The sequence below is a fragment of the Bufo bufo genome, chromosome 2 (genome assembly GCF_905171765.1).
Source record: "Bufo bufo chromosome 2, aBufBuf1.1, whole genome shotgun sequence".
In the NCBI taxonomy this organism is placed as follows: domain Eukaryota; kingdom Metazoa; phylum Chordata; class Amphibia; order Anura; family Bufonidae; genus Bufo; species Bufo bufo.
In genome coordinates this window covers 493,231,214-493,248,400 of record NC_053390.1, presented here as the reverse complement: position 1 = coordinate 493,248,400, position 17,187 = coordinate 493,231,214, and the positions used below count along the sequence as shown (strand labels likewise).

Genomic DNA, 17,187 nt, shown 5'->3' with positions numbered 1-17,187 from the left:
AGCCTCCCTCACAGAACCCAGCTAACAAGGAAGGGGTCACAGGCCTGGGTATAGAGCAGCATAGATAGTAAGAACTGTAGGTTCAATCATAACATATAATGCTATATATAGTGCATGCATACAAAGTACATATGGTCGCACATGGCAGACCAGCCGACCCCGGGTGACTGGGATGGCCACATGAAAATACAGGTAGCCAACAGACTGTCAATACAGGCAGGGCTGGTGTGCCAAGTGCAAGCAGTAACATAAAATACCAAACTAGACAAGCGTAACAACTGAATAGAAATTACCCATGATATGCTGGACCCAGAGCAAGCGACCGGAGCTGCACCTCGACGCACGTTTCGTCTTAAGGCTTCGTCAGGAGGTAAAGTAAAGTTCGTCCTTAAATGGTGTGGTCCACAGCCGGCAGTTAATTGGCACACGCGCCCAGTGTTGCAGGGAGTGACATCATAGAAGCGCGCCACCCAGCCTGCAGAACCGGCCGAGGCACGCCCACAGCGTCACATGACTAAAGGAGGAGGGAGCCGCATCAAGCATGCACACCTCCCCCGGGTACGATCACATGACACGCGGGCGCACGTCAGTCGGCCCACAGAAAGCCAAGTATATGAGCGTCATCCACTATACCGCCCGAGCAGCGCACCGAAGCGATGCGCACATGCCAGGTGGAGTTGATACATGGAGATCACAGGAAACAAGATAGTGTCAACATATAATAGCTACTCTGGAGTACAGCATATCGCAGCAATGTCCATCCAGCAGTAAAATGCCACTTGTATTGTTATCCATATTACACATCTCAAGACCCTGGGAATGTATATGTAAATAGCCCTATTATTGTTATAATATACACAAGATATTGTAATGAGATACTAGAATATGGCTACCAATATCTCAGTAGTATAATAGAAAATTATTATGTAAATTCTATATAGGATAACCCATGCAGCGGTTACACAGTAAACATAAGTCATAATAGTTGCAATCACCCATACAGTGAGTGAGATGACACCACTAAGCAGTGGTACAACAGTGAAAATATATAATTACAATAGTATTAATACAGTAATATTTCATAATGTGAGTAAGTAGAATATGTGATAAAAGAAATAATCACCCATGCCACTATTAGGCCTCTTTCCCACTTGCGTTGTCCGGATCCGGCGTGCACTGTACTTGCCGGAATTACACCCCGGATCCAGAAAAACGCAAGTGTACTGAAAGCATTTCGAAGACGGATCCGTCTTCAAAATGCTTTCAGTGTTACTATGGCAGCCAGGACGCTATTAAAGTCCTGGTTGCCATAGTAGGAGCGGTATACTTACAGTCCGTGCGGCTCCCCGGGCGCTCCAGAATGACGTCAGAGCGCCCCATGCGCATGGATGACGTGCCATGCGATCACGTCATCCATGCGCCTGGGGCGCCCTGACGTCACTCTGGAGCGCCCCGGGAGCCGCACGGACGTTAAGTATACTGCTCCCCCACTCCCCGCTACACTTTACCATGGCTGCCAGGACTTTAGCGTCACGGCAGCCATGGTAACCATTCAGAAAAAGCTAAACGTCGGATCCGGCAATGCGTCGAAATGACGTTTAGCTTAAGGCCGGATCCGGATCAATGCCTTTCAATGGGCACTAATTCAGGATCCGGCCTTGCAGCAAGTCTTCAGGATTTTTGGCCGGAGCAAAAAGCGCAGCATGCTGCGGTATTTTCTCCGGCCAAAAAACGTTCCTTTCCGGAACTGAAGACATCCTGAACGGATTTCACTCCATTCAGAATGCATTAGGATAAAACTGATCAGGATTCTTCCGGCATAGAGCCCCGACGACGGAACTCTATGGCGGAAGAAAAGAACGCAGGTGTGAAAGAGCCCTTAGGTATATATAGTACATGAGGGACTAGTGCTAAGGTGTTGCAAGAAGTGTGTGAAAATAAAATGAAAGATCAATGATTAGGTGAAAATAGGGGCATGGATGCTAACGCATAGAGAGAAATAATCTCCCATGCCACTATTGTGTAGATACAATTGATACAAATTATGACAATAAATAATTATAAATGCATTAATAATTCATTTAAGTGAAAATGTGAGACATAAAATAGATATAAAAGCATATAAAGAGCGTGGTGCAATAGGGCCCTGAGCAAAAATAGCCACAGAGCACAAAAACAATGACCACTCAAAAGGCCACCCACTTGTAAGGCCACACGGGTCAACCCAATAAATGGGCAAATACAAGAAATAACAGACAACAGAGGATGGATAAATGTTCTCATTCTGTTTACGCCAAATTCGGACTCTACCATTTGAATGTCTCAACAGAAATCAAGACTCATCAGACCAGGCAACATTTTTCCAGTCTTCAACAGTCCAATTTTGGTGAGCTTGTGCAAATTGTAGCCTCTTTTTCCTATTTGTAGTGGAGATGAGTGGTACCCGGTGGAGTCTTCTGCTGTTGTAGCCCATCCGCCTCAAGGTTGTGCGTGTTGTGGCTTCACAAATGCTTTGCTGCATACCTTGGTTGTAACGAGGGGTCATTTCAGTCACCGTTGCTCTTCTATCAGCTTGAATCAGTCGGCCCATTCTCCTCTGACCTCTAGCATCCACAAGGCATTTTTGCCCACAGGACTGCCGCATTCTGGATGTTTTTCCCTTTTCACACCATTCTTTGTAAACCCTAGAAATGGTTGTGCGTGAAAATCCCAGTAACTGAGCAGTGAAATAATCAAACCGGCCCGTCTGGCACCAACAACCATGCCACGCTCAAAATTGCTTAAATCACCTTTCTTTCCCATTCTGACATTCAGTTTGGAGTTCAGGATATTGTCTTGACAAGGACCACCCCCCTAAATGCATTGAAGCAACTGCCATGTGATTGGTTGACTAGATAATTGCATTAATGAGAAATAGAACAGGTGTTCCTAATAATTCGGTGAGTGTATACCTAAATAGTGGCATGGGTGATTATTTCTTTTATCACATATTCTACTTACTCACATTATGAAATATTACTGTATTAATACTATTGTAATTATATATTTTCACTGTTGTACCACTGCTTAGTGGTGTCATCTCACTCACTGTATGGGTGATTGCAACTATTATGACTTATGTTTACTGTGTAACCGCTGCATGGGTTATCCTATATAGAATTTACATAATTTTCTATTATACTACTGAGATATTAGTAGCCATATTCTAGTATCTCATCACAATATCTTGTGTATATTATAACAATAGGGCTATTTACATATACATTCCCAGGGTCTTGAGATGTGTAATATGGATAACAATACAAGTGGCATTTTACTGCTGGATGGACATTGCTGCGATATGCTGTACTCCAGAGTAGCTATTATATGTTGACACTATCTTGTTTCCTGTGATCTCCATGTATCAACTCCACCTGGCATGTGCGCATCGCTTCGGTGCGCTGCTCGGGCGGTATAGTGGATGACGCTCCTATACATGTCTTGCTGTGGGCCGGCTGACGTGCACCCGCGTGTCATGTGATCGTACCCGGGGGAGGTGTGCCTGCTTGATGCGGCTACCTGGTTTAGTCATGTGACGCTGTGGGCGTGCCTCGGCTGGCTCTGCAGGCTGGGTGGCATGCTTCTATGATGTGGACCACACCATTTAAGGACGAACTTTGTTTGTTACTTTACCTCCTGACGAAGCCTTCTTAAGGTGAAACGTGCGTCTAGGTGCAGCTCCGGTCGCTTGCTCTGGGTCCAGCATATCATGGGTAATTGCTATTCAGTTGTTACGCTTGTCTAGTTTGGTATTTTATGTTACTGCTTGCACTTGGCACACCAGCTCTGCCTGTATTGACAGTCCGTTGGCTACCTGTATTTTCATGTGGCCATCCTAGTCACCCGGGGTCGGCTGGTCTGCCATGTGCGACCATATGTACTCTTTGTATGCATGCAGCATATATAGCATTATATGTTATTATGATTGAACCTACAGTTCTTATTATCTATGCTGCTCTATACCCAGGGCTGTGACCCCTTCCTTGTTAGCTGGGTTCTGTGAGGGAGGCTGTATATGACCTTCTGACTTGGTCTTCCTTCCCTCCTGTACCTTATGTTATATTTTGTACTTTGATTATGTCTCAATAAATTACAAATATTTTATGTGTGTTTTCCCTATTTTCTTTTGGGGTTATTGGTATGGCTCTTTTTTTGGCTCAGTATACATTATACTAGACCCCAGTGTTATCCATACACTGTATGTTAACTTGTTTTTCTTGTATAGGTTGGTCTAAAAGCACCGAGGGACGCTACCTGGACCTTCAGAGTACTGACCCTTAGTCTTCTAGGCCTCTTTGAAGGAAATTTAAGAATTATCTTAACCTCTGGAAAGCCAGTGGGATTCCAGGCATCTCTTGTGAAACAGCAGAAAGCATTCCAGATCCCAAGATAAATATAAGAATTGACAGGCTTCCTACTATTTAGTAGGGTGTTTATAACCACGTCCGACAGTCCTTTCTTTAAGGCTCTTAAGATGGAACGTTCAACATCCATGCTGTCAGATTCAACTGTGGCACATCCGGATGTTGGGCCTTGCCCTGAAGAAGATCTGGAATCTGAGGGAGAAACTAGTACTTCCTGCTCGAGAGGCTTAGCAGAAGGGGAACCATGTTCTTTTGGGCCAATATGGGGCTATCAGGATTACCTGGCATTTGTCCATTATTTTTGTCAAGACTCTGGGAATCAGTGATAGAGAGAAATGCATATAGCAAGCCCTCTGGCCAAAGACCCGAGAACACATCTACTTAGTGGTCTGTCATCGTAAGATAGGGAGTAGAAACAATCCACCTGTCTCTTTATACTGGAGGCTAAGAGGTCCAGGACTGGGATTCCCCATCTGTCGCATATTGACTGAAATATCGTCTTGTTGAAGGACCACTCCTGATTTTAGAGGTTTTCTACTCGGAAAATCTGCCAGAGTGTTTTCCCTTCAGATGTACGGCTGAAATTGAGGATCTCCACTGAACTTCTTGGTTTAGATTTTCCCTTTGTAGCCTACACTGTCGAGAGCCTTTCCCCTGAGGAGGAAGAGGCACCCTCTTGTCTAGGGATAAGCAATTTTTGTTCCAGATGGAAAGGAGAAAAGCCTGTAGTATTCTGCTGCAGAACTGCGCCCACCTGACTGCTGGGATGGCTGAAGTCATTAAGCCCAGGACTACCATAATTTCTCTGAAGGACACTTAGATGGGACTAGAAAACCGAGATTTTTGCCATTATATTCTGGATCTTCTGCTCCGGAAGAGAGGCAGTCATAAGGTGGGAATCCAACAGTATCCCCAGGAAGTCAGACTTCCATATTTAATTTCCAGCATAGGGACTGAAGGACATCTGACTAACTGGAATTTTTTGGAGGAGAATCTGATGAATGAGCCGTAATCAGAAAATAGTCTGGGTAGGGGGCAATTAGGATCTCTTGCTGATGCAAGAACCCCAAAACTTCTGCAACGATCCTTGTAAAAACTCGGGGGCAGATGAAAGACCGAAAAGGGAGGACCTGAAACTGTAGATGGTCAGGCGATCTTCCAGGTTACAAAAAAAAAAAAAAAAGCAGGTATTTGATGATCGCTGTGAATGGGAACGTTATAATGGCCCTGCAAGAGCAGTTTGGTGAATAGAACCGCTTCCCTTTCTGATCCGGTGGTACTGAACAGCAGCTCATTTTAACAGTAGGGTCTGAACCTGAGATTCTAGAATTGCTTTTCTTTTAATTTTCTGTTTAATAAGAACCTGGGGGGGCGGGGGGGACAGAATTCTATTCTGTAACCGTAACGTATCAGATCTAGAACCCAGGGGGATTTTGAAAATCCTTCCCAAACTCTTCCCCTACCGGTTCTCTGGAGTCATTGATTTGGCTGTTTGGTGTTTTTGTCAGAGTTAAATAGGAAACCCATACCTCTGCCTCTTGAGGGCTGCCAGGAGCCTGAGTTTTCTTTCTTTTTTTGGTCAGGCCTGCCCTTTCTTTGGGTAGGAAAGGAGGGGCGATGCTGAATAAAAAAAACTGGATTCTGATAGGAAGCCCTTTTTTCTATCAGATGCCTTGTCTAAAATGTCATCTAATACTGAACTAAAAAGCCTGTCCCCCTCACAGGAAATACTACATAGCTTGCTTTTTGAAGTGTTGTCCCCAGACCAGGACCTTAGCCAAACAAACATTCTGGCAGAGTTCGACAGGGCTGCTGATCTGGTGGAAAGCTTGACCAAGTCAGCAGAGGCATTTGATAAGAAACTAGTATCCTCTAACTGAGATAACCATAAAGAAAAGGTCCAGGCAGTGTAGGTAGCAGCAATACTGGGCCTTAACATGGAGGTACACGTTTCCCTAGACGACTTCAGAATAGACAAATTTTTTATCCATAGAGTCCCGTAAGAGGCCTACATCCTCAAAGGGGAGGGAGGACTTACATATTCTGGCTACTGGGGCATCTACCCTGGGAGTTTTATCCCAATGGGCCGAATCCACTTCACTAAGAAGGTATTTTCATTTGAATACCCCAGACACTCCTGATCTCCTCTCAGGTTCCTTCCATTCGTATGCAATAAAAAAAAATTTTTTCATGGGCTGGGAATACACGTCTTTTCTTATCCCCCAGACCTTTAAGCATCTAGTCCTCAATTAACTGGGGCTCTTAACTGCTCAATGTTCATGGTAGCTCTGATACTTTTTAGGAACGAATCGGTGTCTTCAATAGAACCTAGAACACAGAGGTCTACCCGATTCACCATCTGAAGAAACAGTCAGAATCAGAGGAGACTTCTTCATCAAAGTCAGAATCAACATCCAGAGGTGTGTCAGGAATAGATCTGGAGGTAGAGGGTCTCTTAGTAATCACTGCCATTTTAGCCTCAACGGTGGAGCCTCTTTAATGATTAATTTCAGGCTGTCCACTAAGGATGGGGTCTCTTCAGCCATAATCTTATCTGTACATCTCTAGCAAAGGGGTTTCTTTATGTGACCGGCAAGCTGTTTACAGATGGCACATTTTTTCTTTAATGAAGGTACCCCACTTTTGCTGGCTCTGCCTTGCAATAATAAAAAAAAAAAAAAAACCTTTAGGAACAGCTTTGGAGTGAGTAATTTAAGTGGGAACCTTTACCATGAAACCCCAATGGTGTACAAAAGAAACTTTGCAAGAAAAAAAAACTCATCACTAAGGAGGAGGCTTATTGGGCTTAGGGCCTTTGGAGGGCCTGCGGACATGTCAGCAGGCAGGGACATGGCTGCTCCAACACACCGATGCTTCCACGCTGATGAGGAATGCCATTCTTTGTCCGGCCGACATTTTCAGCAGCACATGCGCATCACGTGGCACGGTGCGCAAGCCGACGGGCACCCATGTAATCTATTCTCGCGAGACTCCGTCCCCGAGTCTCGTAATACCGGCTTCCTCCCTTAGCTACCCCGCATGGAGGCGCGGTATTGCTCAGGGCTGCCTGAACGCCGGCATCTTGCACCGGACCCCGGCGCTCTGCTGCAGCCCTCCTGACTATTTAGCCAGAGGAACGGACAGACCCAGAAGAAGAAGAAAAAAAAAAAAAAAAAGCTGTGTGACATCTTCCAAATCAGGAGGGAACCCCTGCTCTATTTTCCACTTCATCCCCAGAGGGACAGGAAACTGGAGAAGGTAAAGGGGAGTAGGCTTTTGATTGTTCTCCAGGTTGTTTCCTATTCTTGGGAGGCGGGGTATCCTCCTGCTTAGTGCTTTTGGGGAGGCGTAAGGAAAAAATATGAATTGTAGTTCAAGTAATGTCTGTGATAATCACACCATAGATGTTCATTTTACAACCTTTGCCAGGGGTGGCCAACCTGCGGCTCTCCGGTTGTTGCAAAACCACTACTCCCAGCATGCCCACACTGCCTACAGCAGGGCATTATTGGAATTTTAGTTTTACAAAAAACTGGTGCGCCGCAGGTTTGCCATTCCTGACCTATGCCACATTTGACTATCATGACTATTTAAAGAGACCTTTATTGTTACTATCTGGAGATGTTGTATATTTTTGGGCCAGGGGAGTCCTAAGGCTTGCAGGAGTTACTTGACACAGGATCGCCTCTATTGTGACAGTCTTTCAATTTTCTGTCAGGGCCCAACAGAAAAGGGATAGACATTAGGGAGAGGTATTCTTCCTTCTGCTGTTATACCTGCTTCTGCCAAGTGTGGGGCACAAAAGAGGTGATTTTATTCGTAATGATAACGTTTACGTATTACGGGTGGTTTTTCTTGGATTTGCTGTTGAGGACTGGCCACTACAGTACACGACTTACTGACAGTCGACTAGTCGGAATTGCGATTTCTTAATAGATTAATTCCAATAGCATCATTTTTATAGTTAACACTATTAGAATGTGTCATACTTTCTGTAATGCTACCAGAAAGAGCTGATTCACCTGAAGAGTAAGTGAGAGTTCACATCTTATTTTTTTTTTTTTCTAAACCATCAGAGAAAAGAAAAAAGAAAAAAAAGCCATTTCCGTCTGAGATCCATTATAAGACAAATAAATTCTGCACAATGATTGTATGGACTGAATTGCTGTGGAGTCCCAACTCCTTCCATGCCAGGTGCAGCTAAATGGAATCAAGAGGGCATCTTCTGGAGCTAGTTTTCTGCGTATCCATTCCCGCCCTTTCTATACCCCAACAGTCATCTTCTGCACTAAATAATGATAGCTTTTGTAACCCAACAACTGGATGCAAAATTTCAAAGCCAAGCGCCTTTTAAAGTCTATGTTTCAAAGTGAAGGACTTACCCTTGGAAGCATCCAGTGCTGGATCCAGGACCAAGCTCGAGTTTCCTCCCAGTGTGATGGTAGATCCATCTGCAAAGAGCCTGGCAAACCCTAGATCCAAATGAGATCTGCGCCTGGGAGAATACACAACATCTAAAGTTATAAAAGAACCCAGAACTAAGTTTAGAATAAGACCCCTCGAGGTCAAATTCAGAGGCCAACACAGCAGGTTGGAAATACTTCTGAAAGGCTATGGATACTCTGCTTACTTTTCAGCTGGTATATTCAGTTTAGGAAAATTAGTGGCTTTAAAGGTTCTCACCAGCAAATAAAATGTATCATGTACAGAAAGTTAATACTAGGCACTTACTAATGAATTGTGATTGTCCATATTTTCCCATCACATTATACACGGTTTGTATCGAGGGGTTATGACCACCCTACAATCCAGCAGTGGTGGCTGCACTTACACAGTATCGTAAAAAGTATTGGCCTCACCAGTGGCCAAGAGCGTGAAGTGCACAAAGGTCAGCTTTTATCCCTACAGTGCACACGCAGCGCCACTGGATTAAAGGGTTGCTGTAACCATGTAAAAAAAACTGTGTATAATGTGATGGAAAAATGAATCCAGCCAGCAAGAGGCTATATGGACAACCACAATACATTAATAAGTGCCTTATATTAACTCTCTCTACATGATAAATGCCATTTGCTGAAGTGACAACCACTTAAACAGGATTTGTGACTGCACTTGACATGCTAGCAGTTTGCATTGATTGCCCAGATGTGTGCTACCAGTTTGGGAGGTCTCTACACGAGTGACATTAGCAGCAAAGATTTGATAGTTTCAGACTTTGCAACACCCCAACTGGTAACTCCCATCTGATATTCATTGCAACCTGCCAACAATTTATTCATAATGTCTGAGGAATAAGAAGGGAATGGCACACCATAGAATTATTGTAGATACCCCAGAATTGTTACTATAAAAGGGGTGCTTTTACAGTACTAGCGAAAAAAATGAGACTTTAGAAAGTCTTATCCACACTGTGTAACGTGGCCACAATTAACCTTTACACAACTTGACATGAGTTGCAAACTGGCAAAATGACCTGTCACTTCAGACAAACTCAGAAAGATAGCATATTATGATGCAAGACTTTCCAAATCTGTTTAGTTTCAATTTACCTCTGTGTAAGATGGGCACAGGCTACCCACTGCTGAAGTATAACTAATTCTCAGGAGTTGTCCTGCTCCTCTGGGCACTTACCACATGCCAGGGGAGAGAAAGGAGATAGGTACTTCATGAAAGCAGTGCAAGTGATCTCGGCACATCTTACATTAAAGCTAGGAGTGTGGGAAACCTGTTTGTAAGGAGTTTCAGACCTAGTGGCAACAAACTCCTGTGCCAGCTGTTCCCACACTACTGTCCAGTTGCCAGCCAGACCGGAAGTGGCTTAGTCCAGTAGAAGCAGTCACAGGCACAGATTGGAAACTGCTGGGAATGAGTTGTTTTCCACCATGTTACCATCACCATGGACCGCAGTTTTATCTCCACATAAAAGCAGAAGGTTCCAGAAAATAGCAGGGCTGCTGCCACACCCAGCAGTGAAACTGAAAATCTCGCTGTGCACTCATATGCTGAGGCCAACCCTCACCCATGGGCAGACTGGGAATTTTAAGTGGCCCTGGGGGAAAAAAATTAAGAAGTCTAGAAGTGGCTGCAAGTTGTAGACAAATCCAACCTGGCAGAAGGTGGGGCAACACAAGCAAGCATGGACCACCAAAAAAATTATCCTCAAAACTTATGTTAAAAAGATATACTTTGACATTAAAAACCACAACATATGGGTTATCAGAACTAGCAGCAAGTCTATACCCAAAAGAGGATATAGAGGGCGCCGCAGAGTCAGCCAGCCATCTCAGCCGCAATACTAGGAGAAATATGGAGGTCAGACATCAGTAACAGAATCTGCATATGGGAATAAATAAACCCAGTGACTTATGTCAAAAGGACCAACCAATCTTTGATGCAAGATATAAAAGAAGCAGAGACACAAGTAAACCCTGCAGAGTTCTCCTCCCAAGGCTGTTTCGCCACACCTAGCTTCCTCCGGGGAATACAAGAAATACATCAGCATCTGCCTTATATAGTCGTATGTGCGGCTTAATTAAAAACAAAGCTGTTGACAATTAGGATTACATCCTGAATGGAGACGCAATACAAGTGGGACGTGCATGCGACGCAGACGCCAGGTCCAAAATGAGGTTCCTGACATCCCTGTCCAGCACAGCCCAGCCCATGACAAAGAATGGCTGTGCGTTCCAGGCACCGTATCAAGAATCATACGCTGCAGAGACACAAAGCGGCAACGTGCAATACCAAGTAAAACATCTATCACCACCAAGGGGCAAAAAAAATAAAAAATAGTGTATTGGCAACAGATCATTACAGTAGCTAACAATTACTATTAATGAATTCCAACATGATCATTTAAGTTCATAAAGCACAAAACATCCATTATAGTGTCATGATGGTTTATATAAAATACATATTTGATTAATGACATTCATAGTTAACATACCACAGATACCCATCCAATATTACCACCTCAACACTAATACATAATTATGGTGAAACCACTTTTGCTAAATTGGTAATATGAGATTGTATGTTGTGACATCACTGAGCCAATAGTGACTATGTAAAAACAGATTCCAGAGAGATAGATAGAGATATAGAGATATAGATTATATATATCTATATATATCTATATATATATCTATATATATATATATATATATATATATCTCTATCTATCTATCTATCTATCTATACACACACACACACACACAGACACACACACAGTACAGACCAAAAGTTTGGACACCTTCTCATTCAAAGAGTTTTCTTTATTTTCATGACTATGAAGGCATCAAAACTATGAATTAACACAGGGCTTGACAAATTTCCTTGGAATAAAGCCCCCAGTTGGCGCCCCCATAGTGCTCCTCCCCCCACTTTTCCATAGAGCCCCCCAATAATGCTGTATACCATGTTACATATACCGCTGCTCCGTCCCCGAACCCTATTGACTATAATGGGGAAGGGGGTGGAGCTCCGGCGCAGCACGGCAGTTCGCTGTGAGGCCGCCGGACTAAAAAGTTGGACATGCAGTACTTTTAGTCCGGCGGCCTTTCACCATGCACTGCCGTGCTGCGCCAGAGCTCTGCCCCATTATAGTCAATGGGGACGGAGCGGTGGTCCGGCGAAACAGCGGAAGGACGGATCCGACAGGGTGAACAGCCTGCCAGATCCATCCTGCCGCAAGTGTAAAAGTAGCCTTAGTTCTATAGCTACTGAATGAGACAGAAGAAGGGATGCCTTTAACATATATATCTCCTTGAGAAGCCAATTTGATCCTAAAGGGTTCATTCAAACTAATCTAAACTGTGTCCTGTCACTTTTATCTCTCTGCTCCTGTCCCTTAATCTTATCACTGCTGCAACTAAAGGATCAGCCGACAGCCTCAGCATAACCTGTTCTAGACTCTGACTGACGGCTCTTTACTAAAAGAATCGAATGAGTCTCTAACTAAGGGTCCATTCACACATCCGTTTTGGTGTTCCGCATCCGTTCCGATTAAAAACGGAACGTTATGCGGATCCATTCATTTTCAATGGAATCCGCAAATAATCGGACAGCACTCATGGTGCTCTCCGATTCCGTGATTCCGTTCCGTGGGTTCCGTTATTCGGATCCTGACAAAAAAATATACCCCGTCCTACTATTTGTCCGATTTTGCGTTCCGTCATCCCATTCTAGTCAATGGATCCGTCAAAAATGCCGATCACATGCTAAAAGCATCCTCATGTCATCCAGATTTTCGGATCCGCAAAAAACAGGAACGTTTATCTGGAAAGGTAAAAATACTGACGTGTGAATGCACCCTAAGGGTGCATTCACACGTCCGTTGTTTCTTTCCTGATCTGTTCCGTTTTTTGCGGAACAGATCTGGACCCATTCATTTTCAATGGGTCCTGAAAAAAAACGGACAGCTCAATGTCTGATTTTTTTTCAGGACCCATTAAAAATGAATGGGTCCAGATCTGTTCCGCAAAAAAACGTTACAGATCAGGAAAGAAACAACGGACGTGTGAATAAGGCCTAAGTCGGATCTTTAGATTCTTTTAACCTGAGACTCATTAGACTTTTTCTAGACTCCCTCCTGTACTTGTGTCAGTGACCCAGAGCTGCTAGTGCTTGCCTTAGCTCTGATTGGTTGGTGGGCGGGGAGGGGCTGGCAGAAGCAGCTTCCACTCTAGGATCAGATTACACTCCTCCCGAGGCCCTCCCCTCCCTGCTGCCAGCATCTCTGCTATTGTTTGCTGTAACGGAGCGGTTTCAAACGGTGCTGCCTCCGGACAGAACAGCAGCTCCGCACCCATCACCCGGACAGCTTTGAAAAGGGGCTGACAAATACCCAAGCGCCAGGACTAAATTACTGGTCGCCATGGCGGGAGCCCTGAATTAACACATGTGGAATTATATACATAAACAAGTGTGAAACAACTGAAAATATGTCATTTTCTAGGTTCTTCAAAGTAACCACCTTTTGCTTTGATTACTGCTTTGCTTTTCGTAGTAAAGAGGTCACAGAGAGGCACGGAGCATTATCAGTCATGTTAATGCTCCGTGCCTCTGCAGTCTGCATCGGGTCTTGGCTGTCATTCACGGAGCGGATGCCACGCACGGCATCTGCTCGTGTGAACCCAGCCTAATTGTACCGCTGATCAGCCGATTAACAAGGAATCACTTGTTTGTCAGATGATTTGCATATTTTATCAGGATGAAAGATGTAAATTATCGTCAGCACATCTCCCTGTGTAATCAGGAATGTTCTAGTGTGGTAGTGATCATTCCTCCCCAGTCACTTTGCATTAGCCTGTGTATGCAAACAAGCACTAATTAACTTTTTTTGCGGCCCCTTGCAATAGTGTGATGTGACAATTCATCCCCCAGCCCAAAAAAGGTTGTGCACCCCTGCCCTAGAGGCTCCAAGACCCCTATTTTTTTTCCCCTGAAACTGGACCAGGAGATGATCAGACTTCCGAAAGGAATTTGTGGCTTCAAGGTACTGTAAAAGAAAACACCTGACGTCTAGATGAACATTCTTTCCTGATCTGAAGCGCAAAAGGATGGTAAAACTATTTCCTGCTGGCAATGAAACCTAGAGAAGACCTTCAGCAGGAACACTGGGGAGAGTCTAAGGCCCCTTTCACACAGGCGAGTTTTCCGCGCGGGTGCAATGCCTGAAGTGAACGCATTGCACCCGCACTGAATCCGGACCCATTCATTTCTATGGGGCTATGCACACGAGCGGTGATTTTCACATATCACTTGTGCGTTGCGTGAAAATCGCAGCATGTTCTATATTCTGCATTTTGCACGCAACACAGGCCCCATAGAAGTGAATGGGGGTGCGTGAAAATCGCAAGCATCCGCAAGCAAGTGCGGATGCGGTGCGATTTTCACGCACGGTTGCTAGGTGACGATCGGGACCCGATGATTATTATTTCCCCTTATAACATGGTTATAAAGGAAAATAGCATTCTGAATACAGAATGCATAGTACAATAGGGCTGGAGGGGTTAAAAAAAAAATTATAATTTAACTCACCTTAATCCACTAGTTCGCGCAGCCGGCATCGTTTCTGTCTTGTTCTGTGAGCAATAGGACCTTTGATGATGTCACTGCGTTCATTACATGATCCATCACCATGGTGAAGGATCATGTGATAGACCATGTGATGAGCGTAGTGACATCAAAAGGTCCTATTGCTCACAGATGAAGACAGAAGAGATGCCGGCTGCACGAACAAGTGGATAAGGGTCCATTCACACGTCCGTTGTTTCTTTCCTGATCTGTTCCGTTTTTTGTGGAACAGATCTGGACCAGATCTGTACCCATTCATTTTCAATGGGTCCTGAAAAAAAATCGGACAGCTCAATGTCTGATTTTTTTTTTCAGGACCCATTGAAAATGAATGGGTACAGATCTGGTCCAGATCTGTTCCACAAAAAACGGAACAGATCAGGAAAGAAACAACGGACATGTGAATGGACCCTGAAGGAGAGTTAAATTATATATATATATTTTTTTTTTTTAACTCCTCCATCCCTATTTTACTTAGCATTCTCTATTCAGAATGCTATTATTTTCCCTTATAACCATGTTATAAGGGGAAATAATACAATCTACACTACAACTAACCCAAACCTGAACTCCTGTGAAAATGTTCAGGTCTGTGTACCACAGTTTTTTTTATCACGCGCGTGCAAAACGCATTGCACCCGCGCAATGAAAACTCAACGGAACGCAATCGCAGTCAAAACTGACTGCAACTGCGTACCTACTCGTGCGGGTTTGCCGCAATGCACCGGGACGCATCCGGACCTAATCCTGCCACGCCCGTGTGAAATAGGCCTAAGAATTACCCTATCCTCCAAAACAGAGGTAGGGTTGCTTACAGGAAAGGGCCTGGATCTCTCCCACCCTCCTAGCTGTGGTTATAGCGATAAAGGTGGTTTTTCATGTCAATCTTTGGGATAGCTCTGAAAGAGGCTCAAAGGGCATGGACATTAGAGCGAAAAGGACCAGGTTTAGATCCCAGGGGGAACTTTAACAAAAAAAGGAGGGATGCAGCCTGCTTGCGCCCTTAAGGAATCTGCCAACTAGGGGGATTTCTGCCACCCTTTTGTCCAAAAATGCACTAAGGGCTGACACTTGAACTTTTAGGGTACTGGTTCAGTGACCCTTATCAAATCCTGCTTGCAAGAACTCTAGAATCAGGCATACATTCAAACTACTCTGAGGATCCCAACTGCCACCTGCAAACAAAAAGGCTTTCCTAGTTCTCATATACATTTTTGAAGTAATCTACTTTCTACTATGTAGCAAGGTCGATATGACAGCCTCAGAAAACCCCTTTCTTTTTAACAAGATCCGTTCAGACTCCAAGCTGGTAAGTGTAGATGTTGTATGTTGGGATAAAGGGCCAGACCCTGATGGAGGAGGTCTGGAATCTGGAGGCAGAAACCAGGGTCCCCTTGTCACAATATTTTGAAGCACAGGCAACCAAGACCTTTTTGGCCAATATGGGGCTATCATAACTTGAGCCTCTTCCTCTCGTATCTTCAGAGACCTCGCAATCAGAATGGTGGAAAAGCGTAAAGAAAAACTCTGTGCCATGGCTGAGAGCATCTATCCGATTTAGATTCTCCCTGGGGCTGATGGAATAATAAATTTCTACCTTCCCGTTTTTTCTTGTTGCGAACAGATCCCACACCGGAAGCGCCCACCTGTCTGATCTGACTGAAGATCTTCTGATTTAATGCCCATTCTCCTTCTCTGAGAGACTGTCTGCAAGGAGGACCTTTCATCGGCCCAAACATTGCAAGATAATCAGGCTACATAGAGCGGCGCCCAGGGATCTCACTGCACTTACTATTATCCCTGGGTGCTGCTCCGTTCGCCCGCTGTGATCTCCGGTACCTTCACTGAATTGGTTCGACTAGGCGGAGTCTGCCCTGCTCCACCCTGGGCGTTCCTTCTTCCAGGCTGTAAGGCTGTCTAATCGCAGCGCAGAGCTCATAGCCTGGGAGAAGAAAAAAAAACACCTCCCAGGCTGTGAGCTCTGCGCTTGGACAGCGCCCAGGGTGAAACAGAGCAGACGCCAAGTCAAACCAATTTAGTGAAGATACCGGAGGGCACAGCGGGAAAAGAAGATTTTTAACCGAGCCATCAGGTTGATCTGCTCCTCTTGCAGTAAAAAGGAAGATGCGTGTCCAAGAGTACTCCTAGAAATAATCTCTGACTTGGAATTAGTCTTGATTTCTCCTGGTTGATAACCCACCCTAAGGAAGTCAGGGTTTTTCACAATTCTCAGATGGTCCACAAGACAAGGAATAGGAAGCTGCAGCGATTAGGTCGTCCAGATAGGGGACTACCATTATTCCTCTTAAATGGAAATAGCCCACTACATCTGCCATAATCTTTGTGAACAGACGTGGCGCCCTGGAGAAGCCGAAAGGTAAAGACCGATACTGGAAATGACAGCTCTCCCTCTAGACAGCAAACCTGAGATTTTTCACTCTCGCTGTGAATGGGAACATGATAGGCATCCGCCAGATCAACTGTTAAAGCGTAATAATCCTGAAAGAGGAGGTTCACAGCAGATTTTATAGATTCCATTTAGAATTTTTTTGTAAGTGACCTAGTGATTTAGGTTTTTCAGATTAAATTGTTCTGAACTTCCCACTTGGTATTTTTTTATAAGAACAAGGGGAGAGTAGACCCCCTGACCTCGCTCAGCTATCGGGACTTCTGAAATGACCCGTTTCTCTAAAAGGGTAGACACCTC

The 17,187-nt window shown here is 44.5% G+C and overlaps 1 protein-coding gene across 2 annotated transcripts in view; it reads right to left on the bottom strand.

Annotated features, from left to right (window-relative positions):
* The window catches only part of MKNK2 (MAPK interacting serine/threonine kinase 2), a 105,888-nt gene that overhangs the window by 80,802 nt on the left and 7,899 nt on the right, over nt 1-17,187 (bottom strand). For both annotated transcript variants that reach the window (XM_040417789.1, XM_040417788.1), the window contains exon 2: nt 8,786-8,898. The gene's annotated coding sequence lies outside the window, so the exon portion shown is untranslated. The remainder of the gene's footprint in view (nt 1-8,785; nt 8,899-17,187) is intronic.